The sequence below is a fragment of the Cupressus sempervirens genome, chromosome 8, assembly GCF_028749045.1.
Source record: "Cupressus sempervirens isolate cs-2001-9-10 chromosome 8, ASM2874904v1, whole genome shotgun sequence".
NCBI lineage: Eukaryota > Viridiplantae > Streptophyta > Pinopsida > Cupressales > Cupressaceae > Cupressus > Cupressus sempervirens.
Genome location: NC_143125.1, coordinates 208749936 through 208761547, shown reverse-complemented (window position 1 = coordinate 208761547; position 11612 = coordinate 208749936). Strand labels below are relative to the sequence as shown.

The window sequence follows — 11612 nt, the reverse complement described above, 5'->3', positions numbered from 1 at the left end:
CCTCTTTAATGAGGAATTATGAGTTCCTTAAATATAATTCTTGGAATCTATCAACAGGTGGATCAACTTGGATCAACGGTTAAGATTGAAGGAAAGATTTAGTTAAAATAGAAACTTCCTTTTGCAGGTGAAGTGAATTATTTCTGATCTGAGTGTGATGAGCAGTTAATTGAACTTGCCATGGGTGTGAGATCAAATTAACTAGATTGATTCCAATTTGAGAGAGAGTTCACTTAGAGTTTCCATTTAGAACTGAAGAGTAGAATCAGGAAAGATATTTAATTTAATAAAATGAGATATGACCTCATAAATACCTTTTCCATTTAATTAAATAATCGCATTCAATTAATTAAAATAGGCATATTTATTAAATTAAATAAATTTAATTTTTTAGTACATTAGCCTTAGGGTATAATTTTATTTAATTAAAGTATAAATACTTAATAATTAAATTAAATATTAATCAATAGATTTTGATGTGACTAACATGAGTAAATACTATAGGAATTAAATAATGAGCATGATGAATGCAGATTAGGGTTTTTTGCATCTAAAAATTAAGTCAAGTAGCGACAATCAGAATGAGAATTGTCTATTAGAATAGGTCTCAGGATTGGTCAGAATAGACCAAAATTGGTATAATGGCAATGAGCCAATTTTGGGGTATTACAACAACAATAAGGAGAAGAAGAGGTGCGCTTATTGCAAGAAATCGGGTCATGAAGAGAATGAGTGTTATCTTAAGAAGATTGATGAATTGACCAACATCATGAAGAGACATAATGTTCCATTGCCTAATGCTTATAAGGATAAAGGGTCTTCTTCATATTCAAAGGGCAAAGGGCAAGCACTCATGGAAAATTCAAACTCTTTAAAGGAATGGATATTTGACTTAGGTGCCTCATATCACATGGGTTCTTCAAAGGAGGTTCTTTCTTCAATGAAGCATTCAAAGGTACCACACATCTTCATGGGAGATGATAGCAAAATAGAAGTTGAAGGGAAAGGAAATGTGGAAATGGGAAATGGAGAGTTTCAAGACATTTTCTATGTTCCAAACCTAAGTTGAAATCTCCTATCAATCTACCAAATCACTCACCTTGGAGATGGACATAGAGTTGAGTTCCTTCCAGACTCAGTAAAGGTGCACAATCTAAAAGACGATTCCTTGGTTGTAGTGGAGAAAGTGAATCATAACAAGAGGTTGTACTCTTTCTCTCATTTTGTGCCCAAGTCTCCTTCAAAGTTCTTGTTATGAAAATCAAATTCAAACATGCAATTATGGCATGAGCGGTTTGGTCATCTTGACTTTCACTATCTTCAGCAACTTTGTACAAATTGAATGGTCAAAGGTCTACCTCAATTCAACTTTTCTAAGGGTGAATGTTCAACAAATTCAGTGGATATGCATCCAGAGGGGAAGTTACAGAGAGGGAAGTCTTCAAGAGCACCAGGTGTTCTATAGATGGTTCACATGGTATTAGAAGGTCATTTTGCATTTAGCTCAGGTTGCTACATATTGACTTTCATTGATGACTTTTCAAGGTTCACTTGGGTCTACTTTCTTCATAATAAGAATGAAGTGTTGGAAAAGTTTCTAGCCTTCAAGACTCATGTAGAATGGAAATCCCAGAAAGCCATCAAAGAACTTTGAATGGATAATGGAAGCATGTATGTGAATAGAAGACTTAAAGACTTTTGCAGACTCGAGGGCATTCATCTTTAGACTCCACCATTTTTCAGTCTGCATAAGACAAATGTTGTAGCTTTGAGGATTCACACTCTCAAGTCTATGGTAAGTTACATGATATAAGCCAAGTCTCTAGATCCATCATTAGAAGTTGAAGCAATCTCAAGTGTCACTCACATTCTTAATCGATCTCCTCATCCAACCTTAAATGGAAAAACTCCTTTTGAGGCATGGTGTGGTAGAAAACCTATTGTGACACACTTCAAAGTCTTTGGTTGTCTTGCATGGGCACAAGTATCTTCCAAGGGATGCAAGGCATAGTCGTCTTGGCCTTGTATCTTCATTGGTTATGAAGATAGTGTGAAGGCATATAAACTTCTAGATCCCAAGACATATCAAATTTCTATGGAGAAGGATGTTCACTTTGAGGAAAATTCACCTAGCTTGTCCTCTACTCCTCTCTGCACCTCGTATTGTATGGAAACTAATAGTGACACTAGTGATAGTGCTTCAATAGATTCAAACATGTGGGGTTCTATCAATAGTTGCAATGAGAGGTCACTACATCAGTTCAGTCCACATGCATACATAGTCACAGTGATAGGTCCAAAACAACAGGGTACATCTAGTCTTCCAAATATAGGTTCACTGATAGGTTTGGGGGACAATATTGATGATTTGCCTTTGCTTCTTGATGTAGAATTACCTTCTTCAGTTGTCGCGAGGGCTCCATTTGACTCTCTTGTTCATTCTCTACATTATTGATCATCATAGGTTGAAGTGATTGTGGATAGTTATGATCAACAGTTGCAATAGGGTTCTTCATCAGTTGCAGAGTCAGATAGTTCTCTGAGATAGGTTCTTCAACCAGTTGAGCAAGTTTCAGAGACATCACTTATCCATGGGATTTTTTCCACACATAGCGGAAGTGTCTCATTTGTACCTTTGGTATTGTTTCTTCCTAAGGGGAGGAACACCATTCTGCAATCTTGGATCATCTTCTTCATTGAACCACTCACTGTTTGACATTTTTTTTTTGTGGGGGGGGGGAGCCTATCTTGTCTCTCTTCCTCTTCTCATCATTCTCTTATGTATATACTGGATGTATGTTGTAATGGGGGGGTCTTGATCACTCCATCCATCCATGCATCCCTATTCATCTCTCTTTTGGGGGGAGGGTTTTTCCCATGAGGTTTTCCCTCTTTCTTCACTTTATGAGAGATTGCATATCATTATGTACATGGGTACCTAACATGGCCTAGTAGTCGAGACCCATTCTACATTTCATCTTAGATTTTGTGAACTTTAGTGCATTCCCCTAAGTTGAACCGAGCACTAGTAAATGGATTGAGTGATGTCATTGTAAGCCGAGAAAGGAAAAGTAGTATCGACCAAGTTATCTAGTGATGATTGAGGTTGAAGAACATAATTTTAGATGAGTTTCAACATTTGTTTGGAATTTAGATTCCTTGATGACATAGTTGAATTATTGAAGTATATAAATTGTGTGGAAGATAAGGATTAATGAGCCGAAACATTTAATGCAAGAGAAACTGTGTTTGATTATTTTTTATACATGGACTCAAAGAGAAGTTTGGAGAAGTTTTTAGAGGGTGAAGGAGGAAATAAAAAGGTGGAAGGATTCAATGATTGTGACCTAACCCTAAAACCAATTGTATTTTTTACACAAAAAAGGATCAAACTGCCTGTTGAAGTTGATGAAAGATCAACCCCATAGCTACCAAGAATCACTTGCACGCAAGCACATTTCACAAAAAGAGAGAAGTAAAAGCTATTGAGGTTGGAATTTCCATATTCACAGATGAGACATTCTTGATGTGCAAAAAAAAAAAAATCAATTATATTGAATGAATTATCATAAAGAGATCAATCATTATAAAGAAGATCAAAACCCTAAAAAGTAAAACCTAGGTTGCATGATAATAATTAATAAAAATTATATGCTCAAATTTTATCTTAAGTAAAATAGAGATAATAAGTGACTTAATAATTAAATCAATATGATTCAATTAATAAGAAAATACTTTATTACTCTAAGACCCCCCCTTAAGATAAACTTAGGGAGTAGTTGAAAACCTAGAAACTATTATTGAAAGTAAAATTGGGCCCTAGCAAGAAGGCTTGATGAGGTACCCAAGCACAACCAAATCTCTAAAAAGAGGAGAAATAGACAAAACCACATGGGAAAAACCCTAAACCAAAAAAAGATGGAAATAATGCTAAAAAGAAACTAGTGAAAGACTAAAAGCCTTCAAACTAGGGAATGTTTTAGAAGATAAAAACAAAAGATCATCATGAAGAACACCATTGAAGCATCTAGAATTTGCAAAACTCTGTCAAAAGTAGTTGTTGATCTGAAGAATCTCCACTGAAATATAACTTGACCATGTAGAGAAGACTATAATCTACATCAAATCAGGAGGCACACAAGGGTAACAATTGAACTCAAAGATACATAAGGCATAAAACACCAAATCTTGAAGAGATGATGAATCGAACATGGAAGGTTGCAACCAAAGTAGGAATGAAAAGAAGAGTGTCTAAATGGTAAATGATCCATCTCACCAAAATGCAAAGGTACACAACCACTACATCTGCCAAGTACAAAACACATGTGTAAAATTTAAGTATGAAGACAAAGAAAGTGCATGAATGCCATCATTTTACACAAGAATGTCTTTGTATTATTTATCAAAAAATAGATACAAATGATAATTACAATTGATAGAATGAAATGTAATACTAAAAGTAAATTTCACACACATAATTGACCATAAGAGTTGCCCCTAAATGCTAATAGCTATTTCTATTCTATGAAAGTGCATAAGCATGAAAAGAGCATAGAATGAGAGGGTCATAGGGAACCACTCATTTCCTGTAATGATGGGTTGTATTGCATTGCTCCAATCCCTCTCGTTTTCTGCTTTGAACTACATTTTATCCAAATCTCTGAGTCTTGCATCCATAAGAAAGATGTGTTAGATCGAATGGATCTAAGCAATGAAAGAAACACCTCACATCATATGTAAACATTCTATGGTACTTTCATGACATGTACTAGCATAAAACATAAACATATACCAGCAAAGAGGCAATTATCATTATATCAAGTTTTTATTGCTAAAATGTTTGCTTCTTGTGTAGAATCTTATCTCTAATAGGTACGCAGATATAACGATAGGGTCCCACAAGGGTTATTGATCCCGACATACCTATTAGAAATAAGATTGAAATAATTGATCAAAACATTGAACAAGTGAGAAATAATGAATGTTGTAGTTAGAAATGCATATCAGTAGAAGTATAACAACATGTAGATTTTAGTATTTAAAAGGGAAAATGACATAGCTAAGTAATGATGGAAGGCCTCAACAAGAAGAAGAAAAATATTCAAATGCTTTGGGTATGACAAAAGAGATGGAAATTTGATGCAACATGAATAATCAGGAACATTTTGAAGGTGATTATCAAGCAAAAGGTAAACTAGCTACAATATGAACAAAGAGAACACCAGAAAGGAAAAATATACAGTAGGATAAGTTCTCAATAATAACAATGGTTTTACTTATGATTTCGTAAAAGCTACTAACAAGAAGTAAAAACTAATCAATATGTGAATGGATACTAGATAAAAGTCACTTTTGGCTAGATATTATGTGTTAGAATGTGCTCATAGAAGTCCATGAAAAAAACATATCAGTGTAAGAAGATAGAGCGTGTCTGCTTGAGAATGAAACAGGTGTCCTATATTGCAATTGAAGATATATATGTTCTACTTGTTGAGGCATATTATATGTATGGAATTTTTGAAAAAGCAGAGGTCGTTCTGAGTCAAATGCACAAGCATGTTTTTCCTTCTAGGGTTTCTGCATACAATACATTTATTGATGCTTTCGACAAGACTAGAAACATTCACAAAGAAAAGGGTGTCTTTGAGAAGATGAAAAGAGAAGGATTTCAACCATCTATTGATACATACACTATTGTGCTTAATGTATATGGAAAAGCAAGACACTCTCATTTAGCTCTAGAAATCTTTAATGGAATGAAGTTTACAAAATGCAAACCAAACACCGTCACTTACACATCATTAATTAATGCATATGCTAGGGAATGTAACTGTGAAAATGTAGAGAAAATATTTGGATTGCTATTGTTTATTGGGCACAAATCATATGTCTATGTTTACAATGTTGTTAGGGAATCCTACAAGTAGCCAAAGATGTTTTCCAACAGGAGCGGCCGAGATAATTTCTCTCATGCAACATATGGTCTGTGAGCTAGATCAAGCTTCATATAATATTTTGATAGATGCTTATAGAAGGGTAGGATTTCATGATGATGTGACCCATGTATTTCAAGATCTGGAGCTTACAAGGTTTAAGCATACCATTAAATCATACATGTTTGTGTTAAGTGCATACAAAAAAAGTGGAAAAAGTAGCTGAATCTAAAAAACTTATGAGCCAAATGAGGAAAGTTGGGCTTATGCTTGATACATTTGTTTTTAATAGCATGCTCAATCCCTATGGGCATCTGGGCATTATTGATAAAATGGAGGCAATAGTAAAAAACATAGAGGATTGTATGCATGTTGGCTTAATCAACGTGAAAGACCAAGAAAATTGCAAAGAACCTTCATTAATAGCCATCAACAAAATGAAACGGTGCCTAAACCATTAAAATGGTAGATGCTCAAACATCAAAAGATTACACAAAGGGTTCGAACTAGAAATTTCTGCAATAAAAATAAACAATGCATGGCTCATGACAAATATGTAGAGAGGCCCAAAAGAAGAAAGAAGAGCTCTGAATATATAACAAAAGATATCATCCATAGTGGTCAGCAAATGTAGGCGACTACAACTTTCTAGTTTTTAAAGAAAAATGATCTTGAGGAATGACATCAACAAATCAAAACCTATAGCCATGATTAAGCACATAAAGCTCCAAGATCATTATAAAACAACAAGAGAAACATGATTTTTCAAAGGAAATCAAACTCCAATAGATTTAACTTATAGTTGCAAGGAGAAGATCGGTTAGAATGACATTAACTCTATCCACAAATAGCCATGTTTTACTCCAACAATTCAAAAGACTCATTGGAAAAAACCATAAATCAGGCACGTAAAACTCAAAATGAAGAGTCGAGTTTTATGCAAACTTCAACGGCTCCACATAAAAGACCCAGTCATAGCAACAACTAACTCCATTTTCATAGCAAAGGAAAAAGAATTACTCCAAATTTCCTCCATAACCAATAGCTAGGGTTTCATCGCCAAGTCCTTCTCTTGTTTCCTTCATTTTCTACTTGGTCGAATGGCAAAAATGATTTAGTTTCATTAGAATTGTATTACCATATTATCAATAGTAACTAATGCTAATATTTTTTTAAAGAGGAAAACATTAATTTTAAAAAAAACATTAATATTAGTTAGTATTAACAATATTATTTATCTGTATAAATTATATTGTAAATTAATATTTAATTATAATGGTTATATAAATTGTAATTAATTATTAATATGTTTTTTAAATAAGGAACCAAAATACATGGCTAAAATGACTAAGTCTTATGACTTACTATGTTTTAAAATATCAAGAGGATAGTATATGGGCTTTGTCATCACATTTGAAGAAGTCTATCTAGGAGTTATGGAGTCAATTTAGGAAAGTCAAATTTGACTTTCTCCCTCTTTTTAGAAGTCATTTATGAGTACTAGGAGTATTTTTGGGGAGGTTTAGGTGAGTCATAAGTGTCTTAATGACTTGAGGTGGCTCTTACCTTGTTTTATTATTCATTTTGAAGAGTGGAGGATCCTATTTTGAGGGTTTTCTTGTTGAATCCAATTCAAGGTGTTTCTAGAACCTTTTTTGGAGGATACAAGTTGGTGGAGTTTGAGTTTTTACTTAAGGAGATTGTAACTCATTTGTAAAGAAATTCTCTTAACATCATCAAATTTCCACAATCCATTTGTAAATAAGAAGTTTTTTGGATTCGATTATGTGTGTTTTTTTACCATCAATGTTTCAGATCATACTACATGATCCATCATCAGGATGTGAAAGAGTAGGATAGTAGAGATATGTAGAGAAAGCTAAACTCAAGAGATATAAGAAGAGAAGTGGAGAGCATGCGAATTCATGAAGAGCAAAAAAAAAAAAGAGAAATGTCTCACCTAATGAAATAAAAGAGACTTGAGAGATGGAGGGCATAAAAGAGGTTAAAAATAAAAATAAAGGAGATGAAAAAAGAAATGATGAACCTAAGAGAACCACCAAACACACACAAAATGAGAAAAAAAGAAAAAGAACGCAAAAATACCTGCACACGTGAAACGACATTTATAAAACTAAAAAAAGAATGAAACTAAGGAAAAACTAAAAACTAGTGCAAATTATTATATATTATATACAAAAAAGTATTAAGCAATTCTCTCTTATGCAATTTTGGCTCTTTGTGGTTTTTCTGTATCCTTTGGCCATATTTTTGCATGATTTTGTAACTCGGTTATGATATTCAAAAGCTACATTGGAGATAATTTTTGATGAGTTTTGTCACCTTCTTGCTAATTATGGGGTTGTGTATTAGTGTGATTGGATCAAGATGTTAGTGAAATTCTTCTTTTCCTTCAGTTTTGTCTCACTGTTATGCCTATTCTATAAAGAGTGCAATGTGCAAGTTGTAGATTATGTTTTATGAATGTCATAGTTTCATTATTGTGAAAGTTATCTTTTCATTTACTAGGAAAGTATGTGTTTAAACTTTTTTGTGAAACATTGATGGTCATGCATCATAGAGACAAGTTGTGTGAATCTATTACCAATTTTTGGGTTTCAAGTGTTAGAGTTTATTTGAATGTCATTAGTTCAAATTTTAGGTGCAATCACCTTAGCTTAGCTTTCATTTTCTATAGCCTTCTTTCCTTTTGCCTCATAAATTTTATAAATTTTAGTGAAACATCTGATAGGAATCAACCTAGAAATTGGAGGTTTCACTTCATTTGCATGTCCCACGTAGAATTGATTCCCAAGTTATACCAGAATTACTGAACTCATTCAGTTCAATACTAGGTGCAAATTTTGGTACTTAACAGTTTTGGCCTGCATGTTGGGACAAGTTAAGAATTATTTTTGTTGGTTCTAATATGCTATTAGCAAATTTCAGACCTTTGAGAGGTCATTTTTGCATATCTGGCGACTCTGAGAAAAATCTACTAGTTTTGAGTATATCAAGTGTTTACAATGGCTTATCATCCTCATTTTGGTGAAGAATTTTCTTATACATCTTTTTTTCAACCTTACCCAAGTAGTTCTACTGCTAATTTCATATAGAATGGTCCTTTTCTAGTAAATACCCAGCAAGTCCTAATTGCTTTCCACTCACCCACCCCTGCTGAAGCATATTGACAGCATGAAAATACATGCTTTGAGTGTATAAAAGAGGTTTCTTGCATGGGAGAGCAACAATATTTTAGCATGAAGCAACAAGAGCTTTCACATGAGGACCATATGCATGAGCAAGAGCTACATCACAAGAAGTATCTAGTGGAACAATTTAGGTAGCATGAGATAAGCCCTACAATGGAGTTGGAACAATAGGCACAATATTTTGAGCAAGTGTTAGCAGTACATAGAAAACATTTTGAATAGTTTCATACAAAAGAGTTAGAAGCACAAAGCTTATAGCATAAAAAGAATTTTTAACAAGAATTAAGAGCTCATGAAGAATTTCATGATAAGGAGCTAGTGGAGTATAGTGAGAAAATGGAACCCTTAGTTAATGAATTCATGAAGAACAAAGAGGCTCATTAGATGGAAGTTAGTCTACTTGAAGAGGCCCTTCATGAAGAAAAAGAAGGAAAATGTAAGCAAAAGGTTACAACTGGGATAAGTTGATTTATTTAATGAGCTAGCTACCTTGTTTTGTTGAAGAGGATGTCATAGTTGAAGTATTCCCCATATTGATTTTAGAACAACAGGATGAGAGAGTAAAGACTACACAAGTTCTATGTTTTCCAGATTTCGAAGATCAAGGGATTGTTGAAGATGAACTAGATATCAATTTGCTACCTTTTCTTCAGAAGGTTTCCATAATTTCTCATGTTGTTCCAAATCCATCAACTGTGCAAAATGATGAAGAAGATTTGGGAGAAGATCAATTCTGGGATGATCTATAAAAGCTTTGCTTAGAACTAGATACAATGTCATCCTCAATGAGAATAGGAAATAATAACGAAAAAATTATTTTGGCATGGTGCACTTGAAATAGTCGATCTTAATCAACAACAATATGTTGCAGTAATAGGCCATCAACCTAAAATAATCAAATAGGAGCAACCAAACAAATGGAACTCCAAATTTTTCCATTCTACACACATTTGGCAAGGATTGAGAGCACCAAAGAGGAATTAGATGTGTAGACACCTAACAAGTACTTCTCATTAGATGTTATTGCTATAGAATTGTGGCCTTATATTGTTGATCCATCCCAAAATGATGATGTTTTTAGCCAGCTAGACCAAGTAAGTATGGTCTTTATCAAGTTAAATATATTTCAGCAAATGGTCAAGATTATAGCATTGTTTCATCTCTTCATGGTTTTCAATAAGCATGTTTGTCATTTTGGTTTAAGGAGGAAGGGGAACTACTTCTCACACTTTGTTAATGGTTTTGTTTGACCTGTTATAACTGATGCTTAATCTAGGGTAGGATAAGTGTTTCTTTGTTTTCACTAAGTGTTGTCCAAGTATAGTAGAGTAGTTCAATGCCTATAGCCAAGAATGGGCAGGCACTCCCCCATTCGAAAAGATTCGGTGCTAGCTAACGAAAAGAACAAACAAGGTTCAAAATGGGTGGGGCGGATCCAATGCCTTCTCCATTTAGTGTTTCCACTTTCAATAAAAGTTTCCAAGCTTTCTGATGAGCTAAGAAAAGTAAAACAATGCTACCTACATGCACCTTCCTTAGCCACCTAATCACACTCATACCTATGCTCATAAGAAATCCGTTTTAAAGAGAGATCATAGTTTCCTATGCAACATACATACCTGCATGATTACCTGACCAAGATACCTACACATATCCAACAATGTCCGACTTTAGTTATCTATGTTGTATTTTTGTTTCAGCTATGCAAGAATATGTCATCATTCCATCCAAACTATGTCATGAAAACAACCCATAATGATGAAGGGGAACCTTCCTCATCATTACAAGCAATACAAATAACACTGAGCTGAAAACAAAAATTACTCATTTTGGCACACCTAAATTGACTCCTTTCCCAATGGACTATTAAGGCTATTGGTTCAATGGATAGCAAGCATACATCCAACAAAGATAGCCAACAATCTTACTAAAACTTTGCACATGTGTAAAATTTAAGTATGAAGACATAGAAAGTGCTTGAATGCCATAATTTTACACAAGAACATCTTTGTATTATTCATCAACAAATAGATACAAATGATATTTAGAACTGATAGAATGAAATGAAATACTGAAAGTAAATTTCTCTCACACAATTAACCATGAGAGTGGCCCCTAAATGCTTATAGTTATTTCTATTCTACGAAAGTGCATAAACATGAAAAGAGCATAGAACGAGAGGGTTATAAGGCACCATTAATTGCCTATAATGACTAGTCGTATTGCATTGCTCCAATCCCTCTTGCCTGTTGCTCTGAACTACATTTTCTCCAAATCTTTGAGTCCTGCATCCATAAGAAAGATGTGTTAGATCTAATGGATCTAAGCAATGATAGAAACACCTCACCTCATACACAAACATTCTATGCTATTGTTATGATATGTACTCACATAAAAAAGAAATATATACCAGCAAAGAGGCAATTATCATTATATCAAGTTTTTATTGTTAATATGTTTGCTTCTT

General features: G+C 33.9%; 1 long non-coding RNA gene and 1 pseudogene across 1 annotated transcript in view; one reads left to right on the top strand and one right to left on the bottom strand.

Annotated features, from left to right (window-relative positions):
- Positions 1 to 4537: 4537 nt before the first annotated feature.
- LOC149542240 (uncharacterized) overlaps positions 4538 to 11612 on the bottom strand; it is a 196840-nt gene continuing 189765 nt past the window's right edge. Inside the window, exons 2-3 of the long non-coding RNA XR_016355443.1 lie at positions 11340 to 11430; positions 4538 to 4666 (exon numbers count right to left, since the gene is read on the bottom strand). This is a non-coding gene — a long non-coding RNA (uncharacterized LOC149542240). The remainder of the gene's footprint in view (positions 4667 to 11339; positions 11431 to 11612) is intronic.
- Positions 5366 to 6394, top strand: LOC149542243 (uncharacterized; annotated as a pseudogene).